Below are 22,361 nucleotides of genomic sequence, written 5' to 3'. Positions count from 1 at the left end.
CACAGGAGCCGGAGCAGCTGCAAATCACGCTGTACCCAGCAATGAGGTCTAGCGTGGGGAGGCAAGGACTTACCTCCACCAAACTTGGACTGAAGAGTCACTGGACTGTGGGAGTCACTTGGACAGAGTTGCTGAGTTCCAGGGACCAAGCTCGTCGTGCTGAGAGGGGACCCAGAGGACCAGTGATGCAGTCTTTTGGTGCCTGCGGTTGAGGGGGAAGATTCCGTCGACCCACGGGAGATTTCTTCAGAGCTCCTGGTGCAGAGAGGAGGCAGGCTACCCCCAGAGCATGCACCACCTGGAAACAGTCGAGAAAGCCGGCAGGATGAGGCGATACAAGGTTGCTAGTAGTCTTCTTGCTACTTTGTTGCAGTTTTGCAGGAGTCCTGAGCAGTCAGCGGTCGATCCTTTTGTAGGAGGTGAAGAGGGAGATGCAGAGGAACTCTGGTGAGCTCTTGCATTCGTTATCTGGTGAGATCCCCAAAGCAGAGACCCTAAATAGCCAGAAAAGGAGGTTTGGCTACCTAGGAAGGATTGGCTACCAATAGAGGTAAGAGCCTATCAGAAGGAGCCTCTGACGTCACCTGCTGGCACTGGCCACTCAGAGCAGTCCAGCTGCCACAAACACCTCTATTTCCAAGATGGCAGAGGTCTGGGACACACTGGAGGAAATCTGGGCACCTCCCCTGGGAGGTGCAGGTCAGGGTAGTGGTCACCCCCCTTTCCTTTGTCCAGTTTCGCGCCAGAGCAGGGCTGGGGGATCCCTGAACCGGTGTAGACTGGCTTATGCAGAGATGGGCACCATCTGTGCCCATCAAAGCATTTCCAGAGGCTGGGGGAGGCTACTCATCCCCAGCCTTCACACCTATTTACATTTTATTCAATCTTGCACGGTTATATTACAATAACCAGTTTTACGGTCTTGTTTTTATTTCATTCTATCACACTGTTTAGCTTATTTCAGCACTGTGTTCTCAAACAATGCATTCCTGCTTACTCTGTGCTTCAGTCAAGGCTACAGTCTGGTACATTGCCGGTACACGTGGTAGAAGTTTAGTCTCTAGTGTTCGTAGAAAATACACATCCTTACGTAGGGACATTTTCTTAGAACATCTGCGTGTTAGTTATAAAAACACTTTCTAGTCCTAGTACACGTTAGAGGGAGATTCCGACCAGGAACCTACAACTAGATGCTGACTGCCCTGTTGCAGATGCTGATGCAGATTACAGGCCTTTGCTCAGGTATGAGGGTTGATGTCCTCCCGGGGGAACCTGAAAGGCAGGCTTAGAGCTTCACATGCTGTGATCAGAATATAACTTAGAGGGAACCTAATATAGTTGCACTATGATAGCCTTATTCTTGTGCTTCACTCTCATCGTTAATATTTTAATCCTACTGTGTTGTGTAGTTCTGGTTATTGCAGCTCACGCTTAGCTATATAAAATGCAGTTGTTTTATTAAACCAATCTTTAAAACTTAAACTGCCTTCGTCATTTCTATATCAGACTGCACTGTGTATGAGAGTACCGGTTGTAACCTGAGTGACCACGACTTCCCTGGGAAGTACTAAGATGTCATGCGCTCGGCTGCCCAATTGTCTCTTCCCTTTGGGAGAGATGAGGCACTGCTAGTTAGCCGGAGCAAAACCCCGATTTAGGGCGACAAGGGTCCTTCACCGTGGGTCAGACTTAGTCCCCCACACTGCGAACGATCTAGCCGCCCAAAAATCCAGTAGTCTTATTATGATAATGAGAGCCTACGCAACACCAGTTTCTCTATAACCATAGTTACACTGGCTCCTGTGTCCCTGTAGACCTGAACCTCAACACCATTTATTAGGGGAAGTTGCTTGTACTTATCCATGTTAAGGGGACAAGCAACTAAGGTGGCAAAATCTATGCCAGCATCAGAGACTAAAATAGCCTCTGTGGTCTCCCTAACAAGACCAACCCCAACTACATTGCCAATAGTGAGCCCAGCTACACCCTTGGATTGGTTATTGGTAGTAAATTTCCCACCACCACTGCTGTTACTAGGGGCACTAGAATTTGCAGCAGGGGTTGTGGTAGTGGGAGGTTTGGTGTTTTTCTTTGGACAACTGGAATCAGTTGCCCAATGGCCTTTGACTTTACACAAGTAATACCAAGGCCTTTTAGGTTGATTATTGGAAGAGGATTTGGACCCACCAGCCCCAGAGGATTTTTGTGGGCCTGATGAAGACTCAGAATGTTTACTTTTGTCCCCACCCTTGTCAGAAGACTTACCATCCTTCTTCTTGCCATCCTTGTCACCCCCTATATGAACTTTTCTGTTCACCCTTGTTCTGACTCACTTGTCTGCCTTCTTTCCCAATTCTTGGGGAGAGGTCAGATCCGAGTCCACTAGGTATTGGTGCAACAAGTCAGACACACAGTTGTTCAGAATATACTCTCCCAGAATAAGATTGTACAGGGTTTCATTGTCAGATACCTTACTGCCATGTAACCACCCCTCCAAGGCCTTCACTGAACCGTCCATAAAATCTGTCCAGTCTTGAGAAGACTCTTTTCTGGTGTCTCTGAACTTAATCCTGTATTGTTCAGTGGTTAAGCCAAATCCATCCAAGAGTGCATCTTTCACTACTGTGTAGTTGTTAGCTTCACTTTCTCTAACAGTAAGGAGCCTATCCCTACCCTTACCAGTGAAAGATAGCCACAAGATAGCAGCCCACTACTTTTGAGGGATCAACTGTACCATAAAGGCCCTCTCAAGTGCAGCAAACCACTTGTTAATGTCATCCCCCTCCTTGTAAGGACGGACTATCTATACCAGGATTGCTATCAAAAACACTGCTGCTGCCACCATGGGGAACTAACCCCAACCTCTGCCTTTCCCTTTCCACATCCAGAGATTCCCTGTCTAAGGCCATCTGCTGCTGTTTAAGCTTCAGCCTGGCCTCTTCCAACCTCAGCTTTCTGAGTTCCCTTTCCATTAAGTTATCCTCAGGGTGGGAGGCTTGGGAATTGTGAGACACAGAAGAACTGTGGGAATTGGCAGAGAGAGACCTGTCCCTAACTGACTGAACTTTAGTAACCTGGCCTTTAGGAGTGAAAGGTGCCCTACTAGTGTGTGACCCTCCCCCCCCCCCACTACCAGTGTCACTAGGAGGCCTGTTAGCTGATAGGTCCTTGGAAGAACCCTCCCCAGCATCCTCAGGGGACTCCTCTGAGTCTTGCTGGGTACCCCACTCCTCTACCTCCTGATCCTGGGATGGGCCAGACTGGTTCTGGTCACTTTCTAGGAGAAGCCTAAGGAGAAGATCTTTTGTAGGATTCTTACCAATGGCTAAACCTCTTTCAATGCAGAGACCCCTCTAACTTTTAAAGTTTAGATTCCCATATGTTGCCTGGACAACTGTGGGAGTAAGTTCTACTGCAGACATGATAGAAAGGGGTTAGGACAGAGAGAAATAAAAAAGTTTAGAAACTTTTAAAGAAAAGAGAAAAACATTGTAAAACATTTCAAAACTTGAAAACTTTTCTAAAACGCTTTAGAACGTTTAAAGAAGGAAAGTTAAACTGTTTAGGTTAACTGTGTATATTCTGAATTATTTGGTATATGTTTTTCTTACGAAAAGCACCAATGACAAAGTGGTAAAGCATTTACAAGTACTGATCCCACTGATGCACCACCAATGTAGGAGGCTGGCCTGGCCTATAATGGGTACCTTGTGGTACTTACACCTTGTGCCAGATCCAGTTATCCCTTAATAGTGTAGTGTTCTAGCAGCTTAGGCTGATAAGGTAGCTATAGCAGAGCAGCTTAGGCTGAACTAGGAAACATGCAAAGCTCCTACTATACCACTTATATCATATAGCACTATGTCAAAAGAAACACAATACTCAGAGTTACTAAAAATAAAGGTACTTTATTTTAGTGACAATATGCCAAAAGTATCTCAGAGGATATACTCCCTTAGGAGGTGAGTAAAATACACAAAATATACACACAAACCAAAATCAGGTAAGTAAACAGTTAGAAAAGTAGTGCAAACACTGTAGAACACAATAGAATGCAATAGGACACAATAGGCCTAGGGGCAACACAAACCATATACTCCAAAAGTGGAATGCGAACCACGAATGGATCCCAGGCCTAGTGTAGTGTGTAGAGAGTCGCTGGGAGTGTAAGAAAACACTAAGGGTGTCCAAGATACCCCATCCCAAGACCCTGAAAAGTAGGAGTAAAGTTACCCTACGACCGCAGAAAGACAGTAAAGTCGAGATAGGGGATTCTGCAAAGGCAACAACTGACTGCAAAGCACTGAAGACGGATTCCTGGACTTGAGGACCTGCAAAGGAAGGGGACCAAGTCCAAGAGTCACGCAAGTGTCCAGGGTGGGCGGGAGCCCACTAAACCCCGGATAAAGATGCAAAAGGGCTGCCTTCGGGTGGTAGACGTAGAAGATTCTGCTACAACAGAAGGTGCCAGGAACTTCTCCTTTGACCAGAAGATGTCACACGGCGTGCAGGAGAATGCAGAGTTGTTTCCAAGCAGAAAGACTTCAAACATGCCTTGCTAGCTGCAGGAGTCATGGTTGAAGATAATGGGTGCTGCCCGGGCGCAGGAAGAACCAGGAGGTCGCCCCTTGGAGGAGGAGACAGAGGGGGCGCTCAGCAATAGAGAGAGGCCACACAGAAGCAGGCAGCACCCACAGAAGCACTTGAACAGGTGTTCAAGAACTCTGAGCACGGCGGTCGTCTCAGCACAACAAAAGAGGGTCCCACAAAGCCGGTGGTCAACTCAGCGAGTTGAGCAATGCAGGACGGAGTGCTGGGGACCTGGGCTGTGCTGTGGACAAACGAATCCTTGCAAAAGTGCACAGAAGCCCTAGCAGCAGCAGATCACGCAGTACACAGGATTACTGTCTGGCGTGGGGAAGCAAGGACCAAATTTGGACAGAAGGACCACTGGACTGTCAGGGTCACTTGGATCCAGCTCCTGTGTTCCAGGGACCACGCACGTCAAGATGAGAGGGGACCCAGAGGACTGGTGATGCAGACGTTTGGTGCCTGCGTTAGCAGGGGGAAGATTCCGTCGACCCACAGGAGATTTCTTCTTGGCTTCCAGTGCAGGGTGAAGGCAGACAGCCCTCTGAGCATGCACCACCAGGAAACAGTCGAGAAAGCCGGCAGGATTAGGCGCTACAATGTTGATGGTAGTTGTCTTGCTATTTTGTTGCGGTTTTGCAGGTGTCCTGGAGCAGTCAGCGGTTGATCCTTGGCAGAAGTCAAAGAGGGAGATGCAGAGGAACTCTGGTGAGCTCTTGCATTCGTTATCTGAAGAGAAACCCACAGGAGAGACCCTAAATAGCCCTCAGAGGAGGATTGGCTACCTAACCAGGTAAGAGCCTATCAGGAGTGGTCTCTGATGTCACCTGCTGGCACTGGCCACCCAGAGGTCTCCATTGTGCTCTCATACCTCTGCATTCAAGATGGCAGAGGTTTGGGACACACTGGAGGAGCTCTAGGCACCACCCCTGGGTAGGTGATGGACAGGGGAGTGGTCACTCCCCTTTCCTTTGTCCAGTTTCGCACCAGAGCAGGGGCTGGGCGATCCCTGAACCGGTGTAGACTGGCTTATGCAAGGAGTGCACCATATGTGCCCTTCAAAGCATTTCCAGAGGTTGGGGCAGGCTACTCCTCCCCAGCCCTTAACACCTATTTCCAAAGGGAGAGGGCGTAACGCCCAGTCTCAGAGGAAATCCTTTGCTCTGCCTTCCTGGGGCTGGGCTGCCCAGACCCCAGGAGGGCAGAAACCTGTCTGAGGGTTGGCAGCAGCGGTAGCTGCAGCGAAACCCCAGAGAACTAGTTTGGCAGTACCCAGGGTCCATGCTGGAGCCCCGGGGATGCATGGGATTGGCACCCCAATACCAGATTTGGCTTGGGGGGACAATTCCATGATGTTAGACATGTTACATGGCCATGTTCGGAGTTACCATTGTGAAGCTACATATAGGTATTGCCCTATATGTAGTTCAGGTGTGTAATGGTGTTCCACCACTAACAAAGTCTGGGAAAATTGCCCTGAACAATGTGGGGGCACCTTGGCTAGTGCCAGGGTGCCCTCACACTTAGTAACTTTGCACCTAACCTTCACTAAGTGAGGGTTAGACATATAGGTGACTTATAAGTTACTTAAGTACAGTGTAAAATGGCTGTGAAATAACATGGACGTTATTTCACTCAGGCTACAGTGGCAGTCCTGTGAAAGATTTGTCTGAGCTCCCTATGGGTGGCAAAAGAAATGCTGCAGCCCATAGGTATCTCCTGGAACCCCAATACCCTGGGTACCTTCGTACCATATACTAGGGAATTATAAGGGTATTCCAGTGTGTCAAATAGAATTGGTGTGAATGGTCACTAGCGTGCAGTGCCAATTTAAAAAGCAGAGAGAGCATAAACACTGAGGTTCTGGTTAGCAGAGCCTCAGTGATACAGTTAGGCACCGCACAGGAAACACATTTAGGCCACAAACTATGAGCACTGGGGTCCTGGCTAGCAGGATCCCAGTGACACAGGCAAAAACAAACTGACACACAAGTAAAAATGGGGGTAACATGCCAGGCAAGATGGTACTTTCCTACAGTGTGGCGCAAGGGGTTATAAAGTGGCGCAATGCATGCATTGCGTCTCTTTGTAAATCTGGTGTAGCGAATTTGGCCTCGTTGAGCCACGTTAGTATCGTAAAAAAATTATGCTAATGTAGCGCAAGGAGGCACTAGGCCTTCTTAAATCTGGGCCTTGGAGGGCAGTGGTTCAAGCGTTCAACTTCCTCCCCACCGAAGGAAACTAAGGTGGCCTCTGTGAACCCTTTTCAATTGCCAGGGACCACTTTCACCCCCATCTGTACACTAGTGGTGGGTTTGGGATGGTCACCACTGGATGACTTTTTGGTGCTCACATCATTTCCCTTAAAGCAGAAAGCCAGCCTCTGAAGGGTCATAGTCCTTTCCCAGGAACCCTTTCCCTTTGGAACTTGGCACTGGGCTCTCCGCTTGGGCATCTTTAGGGGACTCTTTGGGAGATCCTTTTTTATTTTCCTCGCCCTCCCTTTTATCCTGATGGTGGTCTGCCCCCCATTCTTATGATCACCCCTTGGGACTTTTTGGGTACAAAAGTGTGTACCAGTTCATCAGCCACAATTCCTGAGTATGTGCTCTTTGACCATTAAACTATAGAGCCCTTCGTGAGTATTCACTCTTTTACCCTTAATCCAGCTCTCCAGTGACTTTACAGAAGCATCCACAAACTCCACCCATGCCTGTGTGCCCCCTTATGAGTGTTCCTAAACCTTTGCATGTATTCTTCAAGGGTGAGACCAAAAAGCTTAATCAGTGCCTCTTTCATATGGGGATAAGACTCAGGCACTTTATCCTTAAGTGTCAGGAGGCTGCCTCCCCTCTGTTAAGACCAGTTACCAAAACAAGGACCCCAGTGTTGGGCACTCACCCTTGTCAACCACAGAGCCCTCCAAACTTTGCAAACTTTTCTAAATGTTAGTAAACACCTAGAAAACAGTACCTCAGGAAATCTGAACTCAGCATACTTTTCAAAACTCCGTCTTAGGTGTCGATTTGGCGGATTTTTATTCTGTGGGTTCCTTCAGAGTCTCTTATCTGTTTTTAGAAAGCATTAAGGGCATATTTAAGAACCCCTAGCGCCATCTACTGACACATTAGTGTCATTTTATATGCTAATGTTTCATTAGATGGCCAAATCCCTGCACCATATTTACAAAATTACACCATACATGCATTGCACCACTTTATATGCAAAGGGGGTGTTCTTCTGTTAGGGGGGCCTAAAAAATGGTGCATGGAAATTTAACAGGTTTCCTTGCGTCTTTTTTTACAGCACTTTTAACGCCTGCTCAGAGCAGGTGTTAAAAAGGAGCTTTTATAATGGGCCCCTGTGTACATGAGTGGTACCAATATTTTGGTGCTACTCCTGCAGAGTACATCAATAACATCAATATAAATGACGCCGTTGCCCCGTATCTTAGATGCGGCGCACACGGTGGCAGTAGGGGTGCGCAGGGAGAGTGGCGCTGCACTGGGTTCAGCACAACTTTCCTTAAATCTGCCCTAACTTTTATACATGTGCAGACATGTTGGCATCACGTCTGCTTACTACTTGGGCTGACATATTTTAGAGATTCCAGTTTTGGATGCTGCTATTGTATCAGAGATGCTGACTGTGTAAGTAGACATGCTTTTACTGTTTTTACAGATGTATTAAGATGTTATGGCGGTTTGCAGTACTTTTTATCCCCCACCCCACCCAAACCCCCACACGCCATCCCAGGAACACTGCAGGATATGTATGAAGAGTTCGAGAGCCAAATCCCACCTTCACCGCTCCCCAGCACCACCAGGGACCCCAGCTGACTCTGAGCCAATGGACCCCAATCCCCACGGAAGACACCCGAAAGCTCATGAAATCAATCCCCTCAGGGGCACCCTTGGATCCGTGCATACACCACATTTTCAATCAAGCCATCACCATTATCACCCCCGAACCATGCCAGATAATCAATCGCTCCATCAAAACCTTCACCTTCCCGAATGACTGGAAGCACGCAGAGATCAAACTGTTACTAAAAAAACCTCAGCCGATCCTAGAGATATGAAAAACTACAGACTCATCTCTCTCCTCCCCTTCCCAGCCAAGATACCAAAAAAGTCATCAACACAGCTCATGGAATTACTCGAGGCAAACCACATCCTGGATCCCTCCCAATCCAGTTTCAGTAGCAACCACAGCCACGGAGCCACAGATGACATCCGCACCATACTGGACCACGGAGACACAGCTGCCCTCATCCTCCTCGACTTCTCTGCCGCTTTTGACACGGTATCCCACACCACCATATGCACCAGACTTCACAACGCCGGCATCCGTGGCAAGGCCCTGGAGTGGATCCACTCCTTCTTCACCACAAGGAGCCAAAGAGTCGGACTTCCACTGTTATTCTTAAAACCAACAGAAACCTGCTGTGGTGTACCCCAGGTCTCCTCCCTGAGCTCATTCCTCTTCAATATCTACATGGCTGTGCTCACCAAAATCGCCAGACAGCACAACCTCAACATAATCTCCTACGCTGACAACACACAGCTAATTCTCTCCCTCACCGATGAACCATCAGCAGCCAAGAGCAACTTCCACAATCGAATGAGAGCAGTTGTCGACTGAATGAAAAACAGCTACTTCAAGCTCAGCTTGGAGAAGACAGAGATCCCCATCGAGTGCCCCACTGCCTCTGTCTGGGACGACTCATGGTGGCCAGCTGGTTGGAAGTGCCCCCCCAACCCACTGACCACACATGCAACCTGAGCATCATCCTGGACTCCACGCTGTCCGTGACCCGCCAAGTCAACACTGTCTCATCGTCATGCTTCCACACTCTCTGCCTCCTCCGGAAGATCATTAAGTGGTTCCCCACCGAGGCAAGAAGGACGGTCACCCACAAACTTTTCAGCAGCAAACTCAACTAAGAAAACGCTCTCCACGCTGGAATCACTAAGAAGCCCCAAGCAAGACCCCAGAGAATTCAGGACGCAGCAGCCAGACTCATTTTAGACATTCCCTGCCGCAGCCACATTTCCACCCACCTTAGAGAACTACACTGGCTCCCAATCAACAAACGCATCACCTTCAAGCTCCTGACACACGCCTACAAGGCCCTGCACAGATTCAGACTGGCCTACCTCAACCACTGGTTATCTTTCTACACACCCTCCAGACAACTCCGATCTTCTCAACTCGCCCTCGCCGCCACCCCTAGAATCAGGAAGAGCACAGTGCGAGGCAGATCCTTCTCCTTCCTTGCAGCGCAGATGTGGAACACGTTACCAACCCACCTCAGGCAGGCCCCCTCGCTGAATCAGTTCAAGAAGGACCTCAAGACCTGGCTCTTCGACTGAGTGTCACCCTTACGACAGCACCTGAGACCCCATGGGTGATAAGCAGCGCTGTACAAATCACTGATTGACTGATTGAAGTGGTCTTCACTCCATCAATTCCATTCTGGGACAAAACTGTGATAGAAAAGAGCTGAATTGCAATTCTTCTAAACAAAACAGATACGCTGTGCAATCTACTTTAAGAAACTAAAACTGTAGGCTTGCTATTTACTGCTTCTCCTAAACTTTACTATAGCGCCTAGGCATAGATTTACAGTGCTAGGAGGTTAGGAGATCGATAACCATGTTAGACATGTTCCCAATATTTCCATTGATCATGGCAAGCGTTACTGCATTCCTTTTTGCATTCTGTGAGGTTTCCCTTTGTATTTAATGCTTTTTTTTATCCTAGACTAGGATTTTAAAATACACATTTTTACTACCTCTCCTGTTTCTTAGTGCTATATTCAGTGTGTTATTCATTAAATGAACGAGGGCTTTGAGATCCAGTGTGTCTCTCAACTAATCTTGTGGGACTGATTGTTACCAGTAAACTTTTCCTGTGCAGTATTGCTCAGTAGGTAGTCTATGGGTTGCAGTCCAATTTGATTTCTAATTTGTATTGGTAAATTGACTGGGTCCTTATGCCAGGGGTTAGAAATCCTATGTGTCAGTGCAGGGAATGATACCCACATGGTGTCTGTAGTCTCCCTGAGGGACCAAGATCCAAGGAAGTGCACGTGCTCTCAGCTCATCCACACACACACCTGGGATCAGGGAGATCGGATCAAACACTCTCTCCACATAAGCATGTTTGGGAAAGTAGACTGATGATACTTGTTGTGGTGTATCTTGAGAGCTCAGTAGATCCATCACTCACCAGGGAGGTGTGCATGGATGATACTTGTTGTGGTGTATCTTGAGAGCTCAGTAGATCCATCACTCACCAGGGAGGTGTGCATGGATGATACTTGTTGTGGTGTATCTTGACAGCTCAGTATATCCATCACTCACCAGGGAGGTGTGCATGGATGATACTTCTTGGGGTGTATCTTGACAGCTCAGTAGATCCATCACTCACCAGGGAGGTGTGCATGGATGATACTTGTTGTGGTGTATCTTGAGAGCTCAGTAGATCCATCACTCACCAGGGAGGTGCGCATGGATGATACTTGTTGTGGTGTATCTTGACAGCTCAGTATATCCATCACTCACCAGGGAGGTGTGCATGGATGATACTTGTTGGGGTATATCTTGACAGCTCAGTAGATCCATCACTCATCAGGGAGGTGTGCATGGAAGCTTTGAATCCCCATTGTACTGAGTTAATACACCATCCGTCTGAGTAACAAGACCTCTATCCAGTTGAATAACAGTTGTTAGTTAGACAGTTTCTATGATCTTTCATTATATTGTGCCCCCCCATTCACAAATGTGGTCTTTACCTGTTGAGGTAGGTTTGTAGCTTGTGACAGCAATAAAGCTCTTATCTTAACTTCTGGTCCTGTTGGATGAATTGCTGCCTCAGCAGATCATATCTGTGACATGCCTGGCCTGATAAAAAGTACCTATCAGAAGAGGGACAGCGAGAGTGAGCTTTGAGTGATTTTTGTAAATTTTCAGTGGTTTGTCATTACCTGATCGGACTGTCCATCCATCAACGCCATGGCATTGTGTGCACAGACGTTGTCCCATTTGTGTTCCCAGTGGCCTTGATGATGGGCTCAAACAGTCCTTTTGTTAGACTGCAGGTGCACCATGAAGTGTAGCTTGTAAGTCAGACTCTGTGTGTATTCTCTGATGTGCTTCCTTCACTGGTGGGGTGACATCTTAAATTATGGTTTATGGCTTTCTTCTGGGAAGATACTTATTTACTCTGCTAATGCACTGATTCAGCAAAGGGACGACACCTAGCTTCCACCTCTCAGGAGTAGTTTTAATATCTTGAGGTCAGATTCTTATGCCAACTTTGTGTTGTGTTACCATAGTCACAGTGCAGGAAAAACACAACAATGTGATGTCGCTTTAGTGGGTCTTCTAACGGCTCATATCTGGCTCAGTCCCTGCTACGATTCTCCCTGGTCACCCAGCTCTACACCTCGTGCTGTGCGACTGATGGAGAAAGGCTGCACCACAGAAGGTCTAACACACAATGCAGGTGCAGGCACCGGGACCGCAGCAGGCAGAACTCCACCACACTCAATATCACACATTGATAACTGATGAGAGTACAGGTATGTCTATTATAAAATTTCTCATCCTCTACTTTAAGTTTGGTAACATCAACAGAGCACAAAACACTGTTTGGGGGAATAGTGAAGCTGACTGTTTGTAATGTTGAGCCTTTCAGTACAGCTTTGAAATACTTCTACACTTGCAGTGAACTGTATGTTGCAGAGAAATATATGAAACATCACCCTTCAGGATGGTGTGTATATCAGACACCACTCAGGCTATGCACTCCCAGGAAAGACGCAAGATGTGTCAAACCCATCCTATCTGTACATACGCACACTGTGTCTATCTGGATTTTCATTTACTACTGCATTCAAATCTCCTGCTGTGCGTGTCAGGCCCATAGTTTTGTCAAAAACTGCTATGGCTTGGGCGCGTGGCTTAAAATATGAGCAAAATGGCAGCATTTTTCTGATGCCCCCGTATGCCTGCGTGAATCCTTGCCAAACGTTGCATCAATATCCCAGTCAATACTGCTGGATAAACACTATCATTACAGGAGCACCACTTTTTGGTGTTTTTAAAGCTTCACACAGAAAGATACGCTCGATATAAATCTAATAAGCCTTCTTGTGTTACTTGCAAAATGGTGGTGACAAACTGAGCATCCTGTCTATTTGTGGGGTCCTTGTCTGCAAGCGGTAATGCCAAGAAGACCTCAGCAACTTGAGGCACAACTAATCTTACCAACTGTAAACCTGGCCAGTGGTTAATGATTCCAAGCCCCGCAGACATATGTGTGCAAGACCGCTAACTGAAAATCAAGGTGCAGCACCCTAGAACCCATGTGATGCACCCGCCTGCCTTGAGCCAAGCCTCACAGCTTCTGCGATGAACAGGAACTCACAAGGCCACCATCATTATAGGCAAATAAATTGCTACTCCACCATAAAGCGGAGAGTTCTTACCAGCCAAAGCCTTGAGACACTTCTACTGAGCCCACAGGTCCCTTCACCACTGCTTAAATGGAATCACTCTTCCAAATGCTGTGACAAACTGACTGCCTGGATCCATCATTATTTAGTTCCTCACTCATTAGAGCTTTATAGATGGAGGGTACCATTGGAGACATAACACACTGCAAGCTATAGATGTTTAAGGCTGGTACCCTCGCAAGTTACCAAAGTAGCACACCCTACAATCCAACAATCAAACAAAACACCAGCTGGCGGCGCAGTGCTGCTTGTTACTATCGCTGCTCTGGGTACCATTACTTTCACATCAACACTCCTTGCTCCCAGATCCTCTGTAGGCAAAGACTATAAGCACTATGCTAAAAAGCAGTTTGAGACTGAACCATAATTGCTGCTATCTGCTACGGTTTCTTGGCCTACACTTGACCAGAAGCCTGGTCCATCTGCGGGAGTATGGAGCCTCTTTCACCATCTTTTAGGCTTTACAGTTTTAATGCTTCATCCATGTCGGGATCCGCTCTAGTTGCATCACCTGCACATATTTTACCATAATTCAGGGTGACACTGACTGATCTTTGACTAGAGTGCCCTGCCTGAAGCCCATGTAGGATATCCAAGATGTTAGGCGTCAAAGATCATATGGAAAAGGACTTGAAAGAGAATCTGGAAAAGGACAAACCAGGAACCACCGGCTCCCGACTCACCCGTTAAAGATGAGGCAGATTACACATCTATGCTGAAAGCTATCTTTATTTTTTTTTTAGTTCTCATAACGTCACCATTGAGCTCTTGCAGAATACCGCCAACCACATAAGCTCATGGAAGACACATCCCTCTAGGTCATATGATGGGATAAGTTCCCAGCCTAGCCAAGTCAGAGGTGATTAATCATCGGACAAGGAAACATATTAAGCACATCAAAACTTTAGAGGTCCCAAAACCCTTTCCCATTCCCCTTTGCTTCTCTTTTTTCTACTTCTCTAAAAAAAAAGGGTGGATTTTTTCCATGCATGCCAACTGGGTGTGGAGGTTTGACCCCAACTCCTGCAAATATCTCTCCTTGCAAGTAATATAAAGTAAAATACCAGGTCTCTAAGGTGTAGATTGGAAGGGAGGCAGCCTACTTCCTGAGGCGCTATCCCAAACATAATCAAATGAGGGCTTACCTCAATAACAGTGCCCAAGGAGTCAGAGATTGTCTTACCCACGCTGCCCAAAATTCCACCAGTTTTAGACAGGAGGTGAACATATGGACGTCATCCGCCTCACTACTTCCACACCGCTTACATTCAGAAGTTGCCCTGTCTCGTATCTTTGCCAATTTCAGGGGCATCCAATACTCTCTATGAAGGGTGAAAAAATGATTTCTTCTTACGGCAGCATAAATAACCACTGAATATAAAGTAGCAAAGGATACTTGCCATAACTTCTGCAGCTCCTCATCCGGCAAGTATCCACTCCACCCAGCACACAATGGTTGGATCGAGTCCTCCACTGCTGATAAACGATGCTGGTACCATTGTGTGACTCCCTTCTTTGTGGCCCTGGATGTCTGAAGATCTATTTCTGTTTGGGGTAGTTCAGGGCCCATACCCCTCTAGTTTTTAAGCCACCCATTCAACTGATAAATCTTGAATCTGGATATAGGCCCTTGTTATGACTTTGGAGGTCTTTTTAAAAGACCGCCAAAGCCGCGGGTGCCAGAAGACCGCCAGTGCTGGCGGACTTCCGCCCCCCACCATATTATGAGTACTGCAGGATTTCCACCACATTTTGGGTGGAAATCCTGCAATAGTCGTGCTGGCGGGCGGAGGTGCATGGGCGGTTCCTCCACCGGCCATGCCAAAAGGACTCCACCAGCCATATGACGAGCAGTAATATGGCCTTTCAGTGTCCTGATGGCAGGGCCCTGCTGGCGGTGGAAGCACCCGTTCCCTGCCAGACGACCTATTCGCTGGGCAAGGTAAGTCAGGCGTCCGACAGGGGAGGGGGGTGGGAGGGTGGGGGTGTTGCATGTGCGTATGTGAGTGTCTGAGTGTGTGTATGGGTTTTTGTATGCGTGTATGTCTGCGTGTGTGTATGGGTGTGGGAATGGGTGTGTGCATGTATGGTTGTATGTTGAAGTGAATGCGTCTATGGATGTTGAAGTGTATGGATGCATGTGAGTGAATGCGTGTATGCCAGTGTTGGTGAATGAGTTTATGCGGGGTGCATGAGGGTGTCTGTGTGTGTATATGTGGGGAAGGGGGCTCTGTACCAGAAGGAGGGGTGGCGGTGCTATACCAGAAGGGGAGGGTGCTGTACCAGAAGGGAGGGGAGGGGGGGGTTCTAATATGAAGTGGGGTGGGAGGAGTATTGTGCTTGCTGGGGGGAGGGTGGGGGAGTCGTCTACCGGTAACAGGGAAGAAATGTCCTATCACCTGTAGCCTTTCCGCCATGGTTTTCGTAGCGGTGCTACCGCCACTGAAACCCTGGTGGAAAGCCGGGTCTTAATACCGCCGGCAGTCTTCATTGGACCGCCAGGTCAGAGATGCTCATTTCCGGCGGGTCCAGCTGCCCTGGCGGTACAGACGGAAATTTTGAGGGTTGGCAGAGGCCAACCTGCCACACTCATAAGGTGGCGGTCTTCACTGCCAGCCTGTCGGCGGTGAAACCACCACTGAGTCCTCTGCGTCCTATTGCTCCAAAACACCCATGTCAACCTTTGTCTATCGTTGACTAACTGTCCCCATCTAGTAGCTCTGCTTTGTTTTAGAGGCAAAGCTAAGCTGTCCAGTAAACACTCAGATTAGGTCTCTGGTGAATCCAACATGGGAGATAACTTGCTATAATAGCCAATACCTAGGAGAGATCTAATCTCATACCAAGTGGTGGCTGCTGCCCCTAAGTACTTCAACCTAACTTTCTTGAAGATTTTTTTTTTGCAAGATAGACATCTTCACTAAATTAATTCGCCTATATATAGTAAGTGGCAGATTACCGCATTTTTTTTTAGCAAAACCCCAACCTCACTGGCCACCTTCTCCAAATTTATATCTACTAATTTTCCCAAATCCTGTGTTATTTTTATGCCTAAATACCTCATCTCAGAAACCCTTCTAGGATCCTCACTATTTTGATTCCAGTTTTTTCTTCATTTACCGCGTAGCCAGCAAGCTTTGAGAAGACCATGGCTTCTCTCATAAGGTTTGGGAAGGTGGAAGTAACATCATAGGTGTATATGATCAAATCGTCTGCATATAAGGCGATTTTCCTAGAAAATTCAGCTACCATGAAAGGCTTTATCCGCTCATTTAACCTCAGACTCTCTTGAAAAGGCTCAATTTAATGATCAAAAAGGAACGGTCAGAGGGGGCAACCTTGTCTAGTCCCTTTTTATATTTTCACTTCAGAAGACAGGCTACCGTTTACCAAAATTTTGGCAGTTGGTGCACTATAAATCCTCGCCAACACATTAATCAAAGATTAAAGATTTGCCTATTCCAAAGTGGGCTAATACCGTCGTAAAATATCGCCAGTTCACATGGTCAAACGCCTTGGCGACATCCACTGTCACATAAATCCAGGATTGTGGCCAGACCAATGGAGCCAATTTAAGTGTGATTAAGATCTCTCATATTCCTACCAAGCAAGAACCTCGCTGATCTTGGTGTGCCAGATGGCTCACAACTTTGTTTAAACGCCCTGCTAAAATACCAGTTAAGACTTTATAATCGCAATTGAGTAGCGATATTGTGCGGTAAGATTGACACTGTAGGGAATTCTTGCCTAGCTTCAATATGAATGAGATTACCGCGTCATTCCAAGAGCTCGGAATAGGATCACCCTTCAGCAATATGGCATTAAACAACTGTACCCAGACTGGAACAATAACCTCCTCAATTGCTGAATAAAGTTCACTGGGGTTCCCGTCAGGCCCTGTCGCTTTCCCTTTCTTTGCCTTGCTAAAATCTCACTACCAGAGATCACCTGATACAATAATTGATCCTGCTCACTAGACAGTTTCAAAAGATGTTTCTGCCAGAGCCATGCTTCTACTGCCTCTATATCTGACTCTAAATTTTCTCTATATAACTCCTGAAAAAAGGGTTTTAAAGCATCTTTTATCTTAGAGTTATCTTCAGCAACCAACCCTGCATCACCACCCATAATCTTATGGATGTTATTCTGGTGCGTACCCAATCTAGATTTCCAAGCCAGCAACTTCCCGCAGCTTACCCCATGTATTATATCTCATGCTGTACTAACTTCCCACTGCTGTGACACTTTTTCCTCCATCATAACCCTGAACTTTAACTGCAAATTGTGTAGATCTTCCAACATTTTCACCTTTCCCACCTCGTTTAATGTGTTGGTTTTTAGCACCTCTTTCATTCTTGCGATCTTCCCCTCAATTGGGGCCTGTTGTAATTTCTCCCGCCTTACCTAGTGGGCAGCTAAACTATTTATTGCCCCCCTTAACCAAGCCTTATACGTATCCCATATCACGTTTTGGAGCAGTCGCCTGATCCATAGAAAAAAACTCCTGTAATATCTTATCAACTATCTCTGACTGTGCCAACATCCTTCTACAGATTGTCCATCTCCTTTCTTCCCATACATTCTTCTGCTCAGTTTTTAACAGCGAGGCCGAATGATCTGATAGATGGATAGGCAGGTGGTCTAACCCGATCACTCTCTCCATCTCCTTTCTTTCCATGAAGAAATAATCTAGCCTTAAGTAATATCCGTTCTTTTTACTATGTAAAGTATATTCCCTGCAATTCCCTTTCAATCGCCGCAGAACATCACATAAATCTAAATTTTCCATCATGTCCAACAGATAAGCTCTCATCTTTGGGGAACTAATTTGTATCCTGTCTGAGGACCTGTCTAGGGTATTATCCAGTAAGACATTGAAGATCCCTCCTAGAATAATAGGTGCTTTGAAGTGGAGAAGGTTTGCACAGAGCTGAGATAACGAGGTGGTATCATCCACATGTTGGCCACAATAGCTTACTAAGGTGTACACGGCATCATAGACCTTTATCTCTGCAATTATCCATCACCCTCCTTCATCTGCCTCATACCGAACTAGACTCTCCCCTGAATTTACTTTTAAAACCAGGGAAATTCCTTTGGTACAATGAACTTGGTCTATTGCTACTATGGCCTCCACCCATCTTTGCTTCAAGAAAAGATCCTTACACTCCTGTCTCAAGAGATGTGTCTCTTGAAGCATAAATATCTGGGCTTTGCTTTCTTTTAAATATTGTAAAACTATTTGCCACCTTTTAGCCACCCAAAACCCGTTTATATTCCAGCAGAGGATCGCCCAGGTTTTCATCGTATTTCTCCCACCCAAACCCATTCCTTCCAGTTCCTGCTATACCCAGAGCCTACATATCTATTTGGTGCTTCAATCAGACTTCTAATCGCATGACTAAAACTGAGGACATCAATTTTTATTTTCTCCCACTGCTCCCCCCCACATGCACCCCCTCTTGGGAACTCTCCCTACTATGTTGTTAGACATTTCCTAATGCCTGTTTCCCCAGCCCTAAGGAAAACCATCAATACACCTTCACAATTTTTAATTTCCACTTGGGTGCCCCCCTTCTTTATCTGAGCAATAAAATCATCCAAATCCGCTGGTTCAGAAAAGTTGTGCATCTTTTTTTGCCACATAACCTTCAGGATAGCTGGGAACCTCAGTTGTGCCATGGCACCCAATTTCTTTAGATCCTTCAGTCTTTTCCCCAGCTCACACTGTCTGCCGGCCGTCTCTTCAGAGATGTCAGATCTAATCCTGAAAGTTATCCCTAGTGCTTTAAGGGAGCCTGATTTCAGGGCTAGCCCCAATATTTTTTCTTTCACAGAAAATGATTTTTTTTTACCAGAATCTATGTTTCTGCCCAGGATGTTGTTAAAAAGGGTCTCTTTGCACTTGCTAAATTTCTCTTCAAGGTTGTCCATCCAACTGTCTTGCGGGAAAGAATTCCTCAACAAGTTGACTACAAATGTTTGTACCCCCAGAATTCTGACATTTTTTCTTCTAGCATTATTTTATATTCTTTCCAGTCTTGTCTTTATGTGAGTCACCTCCCAGGCGTTTTCTTGCACCACAGTTTGAAGGTCCTGAAACCCCTCTTCTAAGTCCTGAGTATGCTGAGTTAAGTTCTCTATTTTAGCTTCTAGGCTGGAGCAGGTGGCCTGAGTCCCCTTCTAGTTTACCTCCAAAATTGCAAAGTGCTCCTTAACCTCTTGGGATAATTGATCAAGGATCTGATGAACCCAAGCCCACCCGTTAGGCCCACAATTCCGTGTACCTACATCTTCCATCTCCAGGGGCTCAGGCTGCGTACTGCTCTCTCCCGTGAAAATCCCCATTTCAGCTGGATCAGCAGTATCCACCGCCAAACCTGCAAATGTGTTATGCGTTGTTAGCGTTGTTATCGCTGGGAGGTCTGCAGTGGTAGATGCCTCAGCGGAGTTAGTTCTCCCAACTTCCATGTCTCTCGCTTCGTACCAGTGCTCTTTTGATTACTTCTGCTTCACCTTATCCTCTCTAATGCAGCCAGTCGTATCAGGTCGAATTTTAAAGTAATTTTTAAAGAGGGAGTAATCCTCTGGGGAATTGTAACTGAAAAATACTTTTTCTCAGTTGGGAGAGCCCACAATACTGTTTTCGCTGAAGGGTTTTGGGAGTGAGGAGCCTTAACTAGAGAATTCTTCGATCGGGTGTAGTTGCTCTAACAGGGACCTTTACTTTCATTTGTTCCAGGCCGGCACTGTCTTTTCCTCCACCCTCCTGTATGTTACGAGATCTAAAAGACCTTAAAGAATATCCCTTGGAACAACCCTGCTTCATGTGAGGTACATTTCTAGCATATTGGATCCTGAAGTCAGCCCCTACACCTGGGCCCAGCTCACCATCTAGATGTTGATCATCATTCTCCATTAACAAGAAAGGCTGCCTGGTCACTTTGTCTGCCACAACCCTCTGCTTTGACTCCTCTCCTCTGTCCCAGTACTTATCTCTCTTTCGAACCGACAAGTCTGCCTTGTGCAGACTCTGCCGCTGTCTCCCCTGATGAGACCTCATACTTGGCAGCCTCCATCGCACAGCGCATTGCTCCCAGAGTGTGCCAGCCGCCACAGCCCAGCAAAGAATGCCCGAGGCCACCATCCGCAATCTGCACTGCCTCGAATCAATGGTAAGGGGAGGTGGGGGTCCTGAGCTGCAGTACAGCTTACAAGGTGACATGAGCGGCACTCACTGTGCCATGGTGTGGCTTTCCCTCTGGCGGAAGCCCTGACCAGCCGCTAGCCGCCCGCCATGTTCCCCGCTCGGGGAAAGCTATCTTAAAAAACACAGTACAACTACAACCTCACACTACCACAACATTGCCCAGAACACCAAAAATAAAAACGTACTTGCTACAGATGGAGGTGGCCCTGTCCAGGAAAGACTCCAACAATGTTAGTATTAGATTTACCAACACTGAGGGAAGGACCAGTGCAATCAAAGACCGTAATAACCTCCACACCAAACACATTAAAAAATCCCCAACTTCTTGCTGGCTAGCCTCAAATGTGACATTATGGAACTAGCAGATCGTAAAAGAAGGAGCAACCTTTGAACATTTGGACTACCAGATGGGCCTGAAGATGAAGCTCACACGACGATCCATTTCAATAGAATTCTGGATGCCATCAACTTTGAACATCAACTTCACTAAAGACTTTGAACTGGAACATACTCACCATGCGCCACAATTCAAACCCAAGAACTCAGTCTCACTGAGATCTCTAATTTTGAAACCCCTAAAACATTAAGGCCCGTATTTATACTTTTTGACGCTAAACTGCACTAACGCAGTTTAGCGTCAAAAAGTTTAGCGCCGGCTAACGCCATTCTGAAGCGCCATGCGGGCGCCGTATTTATTGAATGGCGTTAGCCGGCGCTAGCAGACCGGCGCTGCCTGGTGTGTGTGGAAAAAAACCACGTACACCAGGCAGCGCCGGCGTAGGGAAAAATGGCGTTAGGGCGTCTTAAAATGGGGCAAGTCGGGTTGAGGCAAATAAATCGCCTCCACCCGATTTGCGCCATTTTTAACGACGCCCAGACGCCATTTACATGCTAAAGACAGGAGTCATGCCCCCTTGCCCAATGGCCATGCCCAGGGGACTTATGTCCCCTGGGCATGGTCATTGGGCATTGTGGCATGTAGGGGGGCACAAATCAGGACCCCCTATGCCAAAAAAAAAAAATACAAAAATAAAAATTATACTTACCTGAACTTACCTGAATGTCCCTGGGATGGGTCCCTCCATCCTTGGGTGTCCTACTGGGGTGGGCAAGGGTGGCAGGGGGGGTTCCTGGGGGCATGGGAGGGCAGCTGTGGGCTCATTTTGAGCCCACAGGTCCCTTAACGCCTGCCCTGACCCAGGCGTTAAAAAGAGGCGCAAATGCGGGGTTTTTTGCCCCGCCCACTCCCGGGCGTGATTTTTGCCCGGGAGTATAAATACGACGCATTTGCGTCGCAGTCATTTTTTTAGACGGGAACGCCTACCTTGCATCTCATTAACGCAAGGAAGGCGTTCACGCAAAAAAATGACGCTCATTCCTCATACTTTGGCGCTACACGCGTCTAACGCCAAAGTATAAATATGGCGTTAGTTTTGCGCCGAATTTGCGTCGAAAAAAACGACGCAAATTTGGCGCAAATGGAGTATAAATATGCCCCAAATACTCTCAAATCATACTAGCTTATATGAGGAAAGTTGAATTGGTCAACTGGCAATCTCTCTCTTGCAGGATTTTGGCAGGACATGGTCAGCCACCAGTAGAAAAGGTTTTCTTGACCCTCAGGAAAAAACTCAGGGACAAAGCAGTTCAGCACTCCTCTATTGACCCTTTCAAGCTCAAGATTGTTTTTTCAAAAGTTGAAACCCTTCACTGAACCTTCAAACCTAGAAAAGGTTTTGGAGGATAGGTCTGAATTTTGGATGGAGGAGGAATGGAGTCTACTCCAGACTGCCCCCTAATCTCTCACATGTCTCTATCATTGTTGGGTAACACTCACCACTCATACCACGCATCACTCCTCGCTCATATACCCTCATACATGCTTTCTCATCATAACCAAGACCATATCTGATAGCCTACTCATATCTCTCACATATCACTGCAACACTGTGGATCAATGGCTTCACTCCTCGCTCATATACCCTCATACATGCTTTCTCATCATAACCGAGACCATATCTGATAGCCTACTCATAT

At 46.9% G+C, this 22,361-nt stretch overlaps 1 pseudogene; it reads left to right on the top strand.

Moving 5' to 3' along the window:
* The window catches only part of LOC138286924 (zinc finger protein 850-like), a 173,802-nt pseudogene that overhangs the window by 73,326 nt on the left and 78,115 nt on the right, over window positions 1-22,361 (top strand).

Source organism: Pleurodeles waltl, chromosome 4_1, assembly GCF_031143425.1.
Source record: "Pleurodeles waltl isolate 20211129_DDA chromosome 4_1, aPleWal1.hap1.20221129, whole genome shotgun sequence".
Classification (NCBI taxonomy): Eukaryota; Metazoa; Chordata; class Amphibia; order Caudata; family Salamandridae; genus Pleurodeles; species Pleurodeles waltl.
The sequence above is the reverse complement of the archived record's forward strand: the minus strand, read 5'-3'. Positions and strand labels throughout refer to the sequence as shown.